A 12485-nucleotide genomic window follows, 5' to 3' on the forward strand; every position below is an offset into this window, starting at 1 on the left:
CCTTGTCCAGCGCCCTCTCCTGTGGGAATGCACGACATATGGTCAGCCATGTAGTGTTGTTTTCCTTTCGTACAACCATGGAGAAGTCGAATTCTAAGAGTAGAAGGAGCCACCGAGCTATGCGTCCTGTAGCGCAAGGTTTGTTTACTAAATAGAGTAGGGCTTGATGGTCCATAAAGAAGGTAAAAGATGTGGCCAATAGATAGTGTCGGAATTTCTTCACAGCAAACACCATGGCTAACCCTTCTCTTTTTGTCGTCGAGTAGTTCATCTATGTCTTAGTGAGTTGTCGGCTGGCAAAGCTTATGGGATAGTCTAAGTTGTGTTCGCCAGGTTGGCACAACACTGCCCCCACAGCAAATGTAGAAGCATCGATATGCACGTGGAAAGTAATGGTCCAATCTGGGGCTCGTAGAATTGGTGATGTTGTTAGAGCCTTTTTCAAATCTTCATATACTTGTTGGCATGCCTCGGTCTATTCGAAGATAATTAGCAGCTTGTCCAAGGGTCTCGCGATCAATGCATAGTTCAGTACGAACCACCGATAGTATCCCGTATGGCCTAGGAAGCATTGAACTCCCTTGTAGTTGATTGGGGGTGGAAGGTCGACAATAACCCTGACTTTCGAAAAGTCAGTGGCAATGCCGTTCTTCGACACCACGTGTCCTAAGATGCATCCATGCTTTACCCAAAACTGGCACTTTAAGGGGTTCAAGGAGAGACAATATAAGTGACACCGCTCAAAGACTGCGCGGAGTTTCGGTCCAGGTCGAGTGAACACAGAGGTCATAGACAAAGACTTCCAAATCCTTGCGAAGCATGTCTTTAAAGATGGTGCACATGAGGCGTTGGAAGGTGGCAGGGGCATTCATCAACCCGAAGGGCATGACTATGTAAGCAAAGATGCCCCACTCAGTGGCGAAGGCAGTCTTGTGCTTGTCTGCAGGATGCACTTGCACCTAGTTGTACCCTGAGAAGCCGTCCAGAAAACTGTAGGCTTCCTTGCTCTCCACTCTCTCGAGCATGTGCTCGGTGTATGGCAATAGATAGTTGTGTCTCTTAGTAGCAGCGTTCATCTTCTTGTAATTGACGCACACTCGAATTTTTCCATTTGTTAATCCCAACACGAAGAAAGCAAAAGAAAGCGGAAAAGACGCAGGGCAAAGGCGGAAAAAAGGTAGCCCGACTGAAGAAAGAAGAGGAAAAAAGACCAAAAGTGCAAGGGCAACCTCAAAAGTCCAAGGCAAATGTCGAAGGGGAAAGACACATTTTAAAATGGAAAAGGCGCACCCTGAAATCGTGTAAGAGAGCGCCGGGCTCTCACCCGTGCAATTTGTAAATGTAGACAGGCGGTGGAAAGGAAGCTAGAAGGATAGACGGACAATGAGAAAAGGGGCCTCGGCTAATGGCCGGCCATGTAAAAAAGGGGGATGACCGCCCATGGAAATTAAGGGCATGTATATAAAGTTAAAAGGTAAATGAGAAGATCATCCTCGTGTGTGGCAGACAACGTCTTCTTCTTCTCCTCCTGTTTCTCACTTTCGTGCCTCCTTGCTTGTGCTTGTGAGAGGGACTGAGAGCGTGTGAGGGAGTGATTGTGGGAGGGCAAGGGATCTTGGAGAAGAAGCTCTCCATTCTCCCTTTTCATCTTCTCCTCCTCTCTTCTCTCCTCTGGTCTTGAACGTGGCTATGGAGGATGAAGCTCATGGGAGAGGGATTGAGGTTGCTTGAGCTCGCCTCAAGGATCGTGGAGCTGCAGGGGTGCAAGAGAGAGGAAGGTACTCGATCGAGCATCAAGGTAAGCTCACTACACCCACAAGGTATGTTGAGATATCGAGCTCCACTCATGATACGCCAGGGTGACCGTTGTGTATTTATGTCACCGACTTGTCAGTTGCAGATGCGGTTGGTACACCGCCCCTGAATAATAGCTACATGATAGCTATCCTTATCTACTCTAGTTCGTGGCTCAGTTAGTATGCCACCTTAGTTAGTTGAGTTTGGTTTGAGACCCATATCTAGGGTTCTTCTATTTCTTTGTACTTGAGTTCTTTTGGCTTACACAACTAAGAAGAGGAAAACTGTTTGCAGCCTCCACCTGTGTGTGTATTCCCCCATTGTGCAAGCAAGAAAGCTACAAGTGAGACTCCTTCCTTCTCTCCCACAATCTTGACATGGTATCAGAGCCTTGTTCGTGGTAAGGAGCTCAAGAAAGCAAGCCAAGCTCGCGGTGGTCTGGTAAGAGGAGCAGTGTTGCTTTCATTTTCTGTTTTGGGAGCAGATCTCTGCAGGTAGCACAGCTGGAAATTGCAAGAGTGCATTGTCTCAGGTTGAGACGCCCTTCGCGGTGAAGCAAGAGGGCAGTATATGCTGCGGGTGAGGGCTTTAGCCCTCGGCGACCTTGTTTTTTTTATTTGAGGCCATTTCGGGGCCTGTTTTGCAGACGGAAGTTTTCTGCACGCACTCAGGAAAAGGCTCGGTTTTATGCTGTGCAGCCACTGTTCTACAGGTCGGTGAATAGTTACAGTAAAAATTGCATTGTATGCTTGTGCGCAGAGACATTGGGAGTTACAGAATCATCCCTGTTGCCTGTTGATGCAAAATCGTCACTAGGAAGTGACTGTGTGGTCAAATACCACTTTCGCCAGTTTTGCAGATTCTCCCTTGTGAGGGTGAAGCTGTGGGTTTTGCAGTGACAGAATTTTTTGCAGTCTTTTGTAATGGCATCTGATTCTCTTTCACAGATTGTCACTGAAAAGCTTGACAAGAACAACTTCCAGGCATGGAAGTTTAGAATGACGAATTTCCTTATGGGAAAAGGATATTGGGAATTTGTTGCAGGAAATGAAGAAGAACCAGTTCTTCCTGATGCTCCCAATCAACAGCAAATGCAGGCATTCAAAGCATGGCATGAGAGAGCCAGGAAAGTTATGTATTGGCTGTCTATCAGCATTTCAGACTCCATGATTGTGCATATTCAGGATGCAAGTACGCCAAAGGAGGCATGGGATACTCTGTCAAAGATGTATAGCACAAATACGCAAGCCAGGAAAATGCAGCTCAAGCAAGAGTTGCACAATGTGCAAAGAGAAAATATGAGCATCAACGACTACCACATGAAGGTAAAGAAGATTGCAGATGCACTTGCTTCCATTGGGTCACCAGTGGAAGATGATGATTTAGTTTCTGTGACCTTGAATGGTCTAGGAAAGGATTATGCACAGTTTCGGACATCCATTTCAGTTCGTGAAAGATTTCCTGATTTTGAGGAGTTGATTGCTCTTCTAATTTCTGAGGAACAGAGAAATGGTGGTGCATCTTCTTCAGGAGGAACTTCAAAAGAAGCTGTCTTCTACTCAAATGCTGGAAGAGGTAGAGGCAGAGGTAGAGGAGGCCGATTTGGAGGCCGTGGTAGAAATCAGAATATGCAGCAAACTCAAGAAAACCAGTCCTATGGAGGAGGACGTGGTAACTCTAGAGGCAGGGGGAGCCAAAGAGGTCGTGGTGGATGGCAAAGAGGCCAAAATGCAAACAGTAACGTTGAATGCTACTATTGTGGTAAAATGGGTCATATGGCTAAAGACTGTTATAAAAAGCAGAATGACATCATGAATGGAAAACTGCAACAAGGAAATTATGCATCCTCTAGTAGACAGGGTGATGACAGAAATGAGCATCTGTTTATGGTGCAGCACATGAACAATTCTGTGACAAGTGCAGAAGAAAGCAACGATGTATGGTATGTTGACTCAGGTGCATCAAACCATATGACAGGTCATGCAGAATGGATGGAGGATGCAAGGAAAATGGAAAAACCAGGATTTGTGGAGACTGGTGATGATACTGCACATCCTATTGTGCAGATTGGAAAAATTCCTTTGTCTATGCAGGATGGGAAAAAGAAATACCTATCCGATGTATTTCATGTCCCAAATATCACCAAGAATCTGGTTTCTGTTGGTCAAATGGTTGAACAGGGCTTGCAGGTCAGATTTAATCCTCATGGATGCTTTGTTGAGGATATGAAAAATAAAGGTCGCTTGGTAGCAAAAGGAAAGAAGAAGGGCAGAATGTTTACATTGGATGCAGACATGTCTGAATTGAGTGCAGCAATGTTTGCACATGGGACCGGTGTAGTTGCAGATATTGATATCTGGCATAAACGCATTGGTCATGTTAATGTACAGCGACTTAAATCAATGCAGGCCCAAAATATTGTTGCAGGATTGCCCAAATTCAAGGTTGCAGAAATGCATAAGGTATGTGAAGCCTGTCAGTTTGGAAAACAGGCAAGGAAACCATTTCCTAGACATGTTCAAGAGAGTAAGAAGCCATTGGAATTAATCTACTCTGATGTGTGGACTACTAAAGCTACATCTCTTGGAGGCTGTCATTATTTTGTCAGTTTTATTGATGACTATAGCAGAAAAGTTTGGGTGTATTTTATGAAAAAGAAAAGTGAAGTTTTTGGGCATTTCAAAACTTTTAAAGCTATGGTTGAAAAAGAAACAGGTCTGCAAGTAAAATGCCTAAGGTCAGATGGAGGGGGAGAGTACCTCTCAAATGAGTTTGCAAGGTTCCTGCAGGAGCATGGCATAAAGCAGCAATATTCATGCAGTCATACCCCACAACAAAATGGAATTGCAGAAAGGAAAAACAGGCATATTGGAGAGGTATCTCGTGCCATGCTCAATGAAAAAGACTTGCCAGATTTTTATTGGGCTGAAACAGTTGCTACAGCAGTCTACATAATGAACAGGACTCCCACTGCAGCAATACATGGAATGACTCCAGAGGAGAGGTATACTGGTAGGAAACCAGATATTTCTCATTTAAAATTTTTTGGTTGCATTGCCTATGTACATGTGCCAGATGAGCTGAGATCCAAGTTGGATCCAAAAGCTGAGAAGTGCATCTTTATTGGTTACTCTCTGCAGCAAAAAGGGTATAGATGCTATAACCCTTCTACTCGTAAGTTTACAGTGAGCAGAGATGTTGTTTTTGATGAGATGAGTAGCTGGTATAAACCAGTAAATGTGATTGATGATATAGATGCACAAAATGGTAATGCTGCACAGAATTCACAGCAGCAGTCACAAAATATTAGTGGACCTGGAGCATCCTCTAGCAGTGGTTCACATTCTTCGCCATGGACAGGCAGATTGAGATCAGGAGAATCTTCTCAAAGCAATGCAGATAGTGGTATGCAGGTATCACGAAAAGGAAAAGAGAAGGTTGATCAGCCCATGTTTGATGTGAATGCAGGTCACTCTTATGTGGATGGTGAATCCAGTGGCTCAGAACAGAGCATTGATGATGAGTTGGGTATTCCTTCTATTGTTACACCTGGAGTAAGGAAGACCAGGGATGTTTTGAGAGCACCTGGGAGTGAACCTACTTTGCGCAGGTCTACCAGAGCTAGGTATCCTGTGGATAGGCTGAAATATGATGGATTTACAGCCATTCATTATGCATATATGGTTAAAGTGATACAGGAACCAGAACCCACTTCTTTTGAGGAAGCCATGGGAAAAGAAAAATGGGAGAAAGCCATGGATGAAGAAATGGATGCCTTGGAAGCAAATGCTACATGGGAGTTAGTACCTTTGCCTAAAGGTAAGAATGCAATTGGCTGTAAGTGGGTTTATAAGGTGAAGCACAATGCAGATGGTTCTGTAAACAGATACAAGGCAAGATTAGTAGTCAAGGGGTATGCACAAACATATGGCATTGACTATGAAGAAACATTCAGTCCGGTTGCAAGGATGGCAACCGTAAGAGCAGTCATTGCTATGGCTGCATCAAAGGGATGGTCTTTACATCAGATGGATGTAAAGAATGCCTTCTTGCATGGTGATTTGCAAGAAGAGGTCTATATGGAGCAGCCACCAGGTTATGTGCATGTTGTTCATCCTGAGTTTGTTTGCAGGTTGAAGAAAGCTTTGTATGGCTTGAAGCAAGCACCTAGAGCATGGTCTGACAAGATAGGACAGTATCTTGTCACTATTGGCTTTCAGATTTCCAAGGCAGATTTCTCACTTTATGTGAGAAAAACAGAGAAAGGTATTATGCTGCTTGTCATTTATGTTGATGATTTGATTATGACAGGTGACAGTGATGAAGATATCCTTCATGTGAAAATGCTATTGAAGCAGAAGTTTGAGATGAAGGATTTGGGAGAGCTGCGTTATTTCTTGGGCATTGAGGTGATTAGATCACCAAGTGGGATACAGCTCTTGCAGAGGCAGTATGGATTGGACATGCTGTCCAAATATGGGATGACAGGCTGTAAGCCTATTTCAGTTCCTTTGGAGCAGAATGTGAAGTTGAGCACAGATGCAGGTGAGCTTCTAGAAGACCCTACTATGTACAGACGCATAGTAGGAAGTTTGATTTATATGACTATTACCAGGCCAGATTTGAGCTATGCTGTTGGATTGGTAAGTCAGTTTATGCAGGCTCCAAGGAAACCGCATTTGGATGCGGCTAGACGCATACTCAGGTATGTGAAGTCCACATTGCAGTATGGACTATTTTATGAGACTGGGGTTCAGATACAGTTGCATGGATACACTGATGCTGATTGGGCTGGTAGTATTTCTGATAGACGATCTACCAGTGGATATGTGTTCTCTTTTGGGAGTGCTGCAGTCACTTGGAGCAGCAAGAAACAGCCTACAGTTGCCTTGTCGAGCACAGAGGCTGAGTACAGGGGTGCAGCAATGGCTGCATGTGAGGTAGCTTGGTTGCATAAGCTACTTTATGATATGCATCAGTCTACAGATGGGCCAGTTGTCATTTATTGTGACAATATGAGTAGTATACACTTGGCAAATAACCCAGTCTATCATGCTAGAACAAAGCACATTGAGGTGCATTATCACTATGTGCGAGAGAGGGTTTTACTAGGTCTTATTGATCTAGTTTATGTCAGCACAGAGGATGAGATAGCTGACATATTCACGAAGGCATTGGGCGCAAAGAAGCTGCGCAAGTTCAGAGACCTGCTTGGTGTGCAGGAATTGGGATTGAGCTCGAGGGGGAGTGTTGAGATATCGAGCTCCACTCATGATACGCCAGGGTGACCGTTGTGTATTTATGTCACCGACTTGTCAGTTGCAGATGCGGTTGGTACACCGCCCCTGAATAATAGCTACATGATAGCTATCCTTATCTACTCTAGTTCGTGGCTCAGTTAGTATGCCACCTTAGTTAGTTGAGTTTGGTTTGAGACCCATATCTAGGGTTCTTCTATTTCTTTGTACTTGAGTTCTTTTGGCTTACACAACTAAGAAGAGGAAAACTGTTTGCAGCCTCCACCTGTGTGTGTATTCCCCCATTGTGCAAGCAAGAAAGCTACAAGTGAGACTCCTTCCTTCTCTCCCACAATCTTGACAAGGTAGGCGTTGCGCGACGGCTATGTGAGAGGTAGCCATGGCTGCTCAGTTTGAAACACTTGAGTAATAAGTGGTCCGTAGGTCTCAGGGTAGAGCTCGAAGAGCTCCCACATTTTGGTTCCGTTGCCGGGACAAACGGATTCAAGCTTTGAGCACCCCACGCATCAGATCGAGCATGGAAGTAGGGTTTGCAGCCTGAACCAGTGCTCGAGATAACTAGGAGACTTAGGAGGTTTTAATCTGAGGAACAGGTAAGTATTTGGGTTTGTTGGAAGCATTAGATTAGGACTACTGTTTTGCATTTCTGTTTTTCATATTGGCTGCACAAGATGGAGGTTAGATTAGGGTAAAACAAGAGAAAATAGAGGTTCTGGTTGCTGCTGGAAACATGAAAACAGGGGACCAAACTCAAGCTTCTAGGTGAACCAGGGACCGGGAACTGGCTGTAAGGTTTTGCAGTGCTGGGAAAGAACCTTAAGAGGCCTAGGAGGCCAGGACAGACCTCATTTTCTTAGTTGGCTTTGTTGTGAGAGAGAGAGAGAGAGAGAGAGAGAGAGAGAGAGAGAGAGAGAGAGAGAGAGAGAGAGAGAGAGAGAGAGAGAGAGAGAGATTTTGGTTCACAAGACGAGGAAACTCAACCTCGATTCTAGGCGCATTCGATTCGTGCTACTTCAGGTGAGTCCAGTGAGTTCCAGTAGCACTCTGATCGGTTATGGGATGTTTTGTGATGATTGAGTGCAGTAGACAGTAAGGAGGATTCAAACTTGTCGGAATCGCGCCCGCCGCCGACACAGTCGGACCAACCTACAGTGGTCTGATTCCCAGAATCGGACCACCCGAGTTTTGGAGTCGGACCATCCGATTGCCAGAATCGGACCGTCCGACTAAGAGTGAGTCGGACGAGTCTGATCCGATTCCCAGGATCGGACCAGCCCGATTTGACGTGCCTCGTCCGACTGTTAGAGTCGGACCATACCGGTCCGATTGCCAGAATCGGACCGTCCGACTCTCAGAGTCGACACTATCCCGGTCCAATTCCCAGAATCGGACCATCTTGCCAAAACACAAAGATAAGGATCTTTTGCTGACCTGACCACAGACTTGACCCCAGGATGCAACCCTGAACACCCCTAGAACCCAAGTTGGCCATTAGAACCTCAGAGATTAATCGAACTCAGGGTGTGGAAAGACCATAGAATAGCCGGGAACCGAGTTGAAAACTCAAATTAGACTAAGAACGTGGGTAGAAACAAGGTGGAGTTTGCATTAAACTTTTTTTGCATCGGCATTTCACTTTTGTGCTCCACTAAACCTGCACAGCAAGAAAAGAGAAAAGCCTGTTTTCGCACCAAGCACCACGAAAGCACTAAGCATAACGTGCGAGTAAGGATCGACGCTGCTTTCAAATAACAAGGAACACATTTGGATACCTAATAACATTAAGGAACCCACTAGTAGGAGGAGATCCCAAGACTTAAACAGGTGCCTGAGCACCCTACTAGTAGTGCCTGGAGAAAACATAAAGACACGGGAAGCAACAAGATAGAGGAGTGGAAGCTACTGGAGCTGATTGGATTCATCGACAACCTCATGGAGCTGGAAGCAGAAACAATGTCGGGATCAAGAGGCGATCAAGGGGAAGACCAATTAGACCTAGGAGAATTTAAAAAACTTCGGTCCAAGAACTGGTCCACGACTACGATCTACTCACCAGAACTGAGATCCAAGTAGACCTATAGAAGAAGTGATGGCTAACCTGGAAGAAGAGAGAAGAGCTATCAAGAGAGCGTTGGAAGGCATAATTGCCTACAACCATGAGCAAAGGGCTAGAAGGCTGCAGAAGGACGTGGATATGTACGAGGCTAGACGAGTGCTAGACCTAGCTGGGGCAGCCAGGTTCGGACCGAATGTAGAAAGGGAATGGGCAGCAGAGGTTGGCATGACGTTGAGCGAACTGGTGGCAAAGCGACTCATGGACAGTACATCCGTGGAGCAAAGTGCTACTGCCCTAGCCACCACGCTATTGTCAGGATTGGGAGTCACGCAAGGAGCTAAAGGGCAGGCTAGAATCCCTATAGTAGCGAAACAACTAGCTCGATACGAACCTAGCAGTGATCCGTATAGCTTCATGGAGCAGTTCGAGCAAGTATGTGATGCAAACGGTCTTACTAACCTTGCGCAGTGAGCTCAAGCCTTCGGCCTGTGTTTAGGCGACAAGGGGAGGACTTGGTACTCTAGTATGGATGACGCAGAACGTACAAACTTCGCTCGCCTTAAGGGCCTCTTTATCAAAAGTTTCTTAGAGGCAGGGTATTCGGACAACCTCATGGTTAGACTAATGAATATCAATCAAAGGGAGAAGGAGGACGTTAGGGATTACGTTACTCAGGTGCGTAGCCTCTACAAGAGAATCCCTACCAATGAGCGACCTATCGAAAGGGCAGTGTCTACAGTGTTCATGAACGGGATTCGGAGTGAGGAGCTCTACAAGGCTCTGGCCAGTAACTCCACCTTACAACGGGACGTGCTAGCTCGAGTCTTCGAGGAGGCAATACGCGTAGATGATCAACTTAGAGAGCGAAGCATGAGGGCTACTAACCGAGATAATGCAAACCAGAGGGACCCTTAGAGATCAACCCCCTTAGGGGAAAAAGCAACTGCTAGCGCGCACGACAAGGGAAAGAGTGCAGACCATGACCAAGGGATGGTAGAGATGAGAATGGAGATTGCGCGGTTACAAGAGCTCGTTAGAAAGCCAGTGAGATTGCATGTACAATGTGTGTACTGCGGCGACAATCACCTCCCAGTGGAGTGCCAAGATCCTAGATCTCGGCCGTGCTCAAATTGCGGTAGATTCGGACATGATGCAGCACACTGTAGAATGCCGAGGAGACTCTCGTATACGTAGCAGTACAACCCTCCATACTTAGGCAGTAGGCCACCTAATTTCTTGGGCAGGGGAACCCAGCTAGCTCTTCCAGCACCAACTGACCCAAGACTTGTCGTGCCTAGGCTGGAGATGAACCCAACTGGCATACCTAGGCCACCAGGGCCTTTTGTGACTCACCCACCTAGTGATGCTCCTGTTCACTTTGTGGAGGAGCCCAATGAGGAAGAGGCATGTGTCAATCCTTATGTATCCTACGATGAGGAGGGCAACCCAGTTCTGATGGACTACCAGCCAGTATCGGTGATGGCCTTAGGAAGAGGACGAGGCAGAGGCTTTGGAGGGCCAAGCCAGGATTCGGGACTTGCGGCCACCCAAGCCACATTTCATCACGTTGCCCAGAGCGAGAACAAGCTAACAAGGACAAAGCGGATCTCCGATGCACAGAGTGTGGAATCACATACCTGTTTTCTGACTGTCCTAGGCGGAAGCCATCAACGGGCGCTGCCAACATGCCATCGGTGCCCTTGGGGCTCTTTGGAGTTAAAACTTTCGGTAGTGAGGATATGCCCATCCCACTACATGCTATGACGCGAGCTCAAACGAAACAAGCAGGCATCTCCTTACTAGGGCCAAGTAACCTTGATGCAACCTCAATAGGGAAGAAAAGCCGGAGGAGACGGAAAAAGAGTACTGATGCGAAGATAACCCTTAAAACCGAGGAAACGACTACGCTGGTAACGAGAAAGAGGGTCACAGACGCAGAGGCAGAGACCTCGGCTCCTAAGACAGCAGAGCTAGGGAGTGCCAAGGTAGGGGAATACCCCCATCCCAAACGACAACTCGAAACTATAGCCAAGGTCAAGGAGTGGGTCAAGGACACCCAAAAGCACCTTGAAGATGCTGAACCCATATTGGAAGACCCTATGGACGACTTCTCTAGTGTTAACACACCAGTCTCACACTCAAAACCACCGGCTGGGAACATGCCTGCACCCCTAAAAGCGGCTCAGCAGCAAGGCCGGGGGGAAGCTTACCAGGGCAAACAGGATGCATGGCCTAGAACTACCAGCCTCAGAGGAAGACAAGGGTCCAATAGCCTCCTCACAACTTTGCTGTCCACCCCAGTAACTCTAAGCCTGGAGGATCTGCTTAGGCAAAATCACTCCTTGTGGCAGGAGTTAAAAGAATCGATTGAGGGACACGCGGAACTTGTGGGCACTGATCCGCAAGATCACGATGCAGTTACACAGATCCCAAGTCTAACTCTACACACAGATCCTAAGTCTTTGCACATCAATGCTTTTTGGGAGGGCACTGAAATGCATGCAGTTTTGCCCGTCCTAGCCTTAGGGGACATGACTCGGAAGGGAATTGTAGACACAGGCACCGGTGTTAGTGTGCTAAACCATGCGGTCCTAGAGGCATGGGGAAACCCTCCCATAGAGACCTCTAGATTCAATGTCACGCTAGCAAACGGAATGAAGGTAAGACCATTTGGGGTCTTAAAGAATTGGCCGGTGTGCAATTCTCGGTAAACTTCATTGTCATGAAGGGAGTGGATTACGACATACTATTAGGCCGACCTTGGATGAGGAATGCACGAGTCATAGAGGATTGGGGCAATGGATTGATTTTCCTAGGGAACAGAACTAGTGCAGTGAGGGTAGAGATGGACACTTGGACGACGACGTCTATTGACCTGGCTGCCATCTTTGCCATGCTAAAAGTTAATACTTAACTGACCAAGCCCTATGGATTGCTAGCTAGATATATTCCCTGCCTCGAGGATGAGAGGGTTTGGATGCACGTGCTGGCAACCATTGACCTACCATTCTCGAATGAGGAAGGACCACATCAGCAGGCTGCTAAAACCGCCACAGTGCCAACTGAAGAGCCAGTTGTGCCGCTTTGCATGATGGTAGGAAGCTCGCTCAAACCAGGCAAACCGGCCTCGTCTCGCATCCCCAACAACAAACTAGAGCTTCAGGAGATCGTAGAGTATCTGACCGATAAATTGAACGGCAATTTGGCCTCTAACTTAAAGCCTCTATGTGACCTTCTAGCTAAACCAGAATGGAAATGGAACAAAGTCCATGACCTGAACTTGTTATATAACTGGGCTTTAGTTATTGACGACAAGGAGAGTGAATAGGGAAGCTTAGGGGATGATGAGCAGTCAGAAGAACAGGACCCAGACA

Source organism: Lygodium microphyllum, chromosome 10 (genome assembly GCF_053477565.2).
Source record: "Lygodium microphyllum isolate KBCC chromosome 10, Lygodium_microphyllum_v1.1.10, whole genome shotgun sequence".
NCBI lineage: Eukaryota > Viridiplantae > Streptophyta > Polypodiopsida > Schizaeales > Lygodiaceae > Lygodium > Lygodium microphyllum.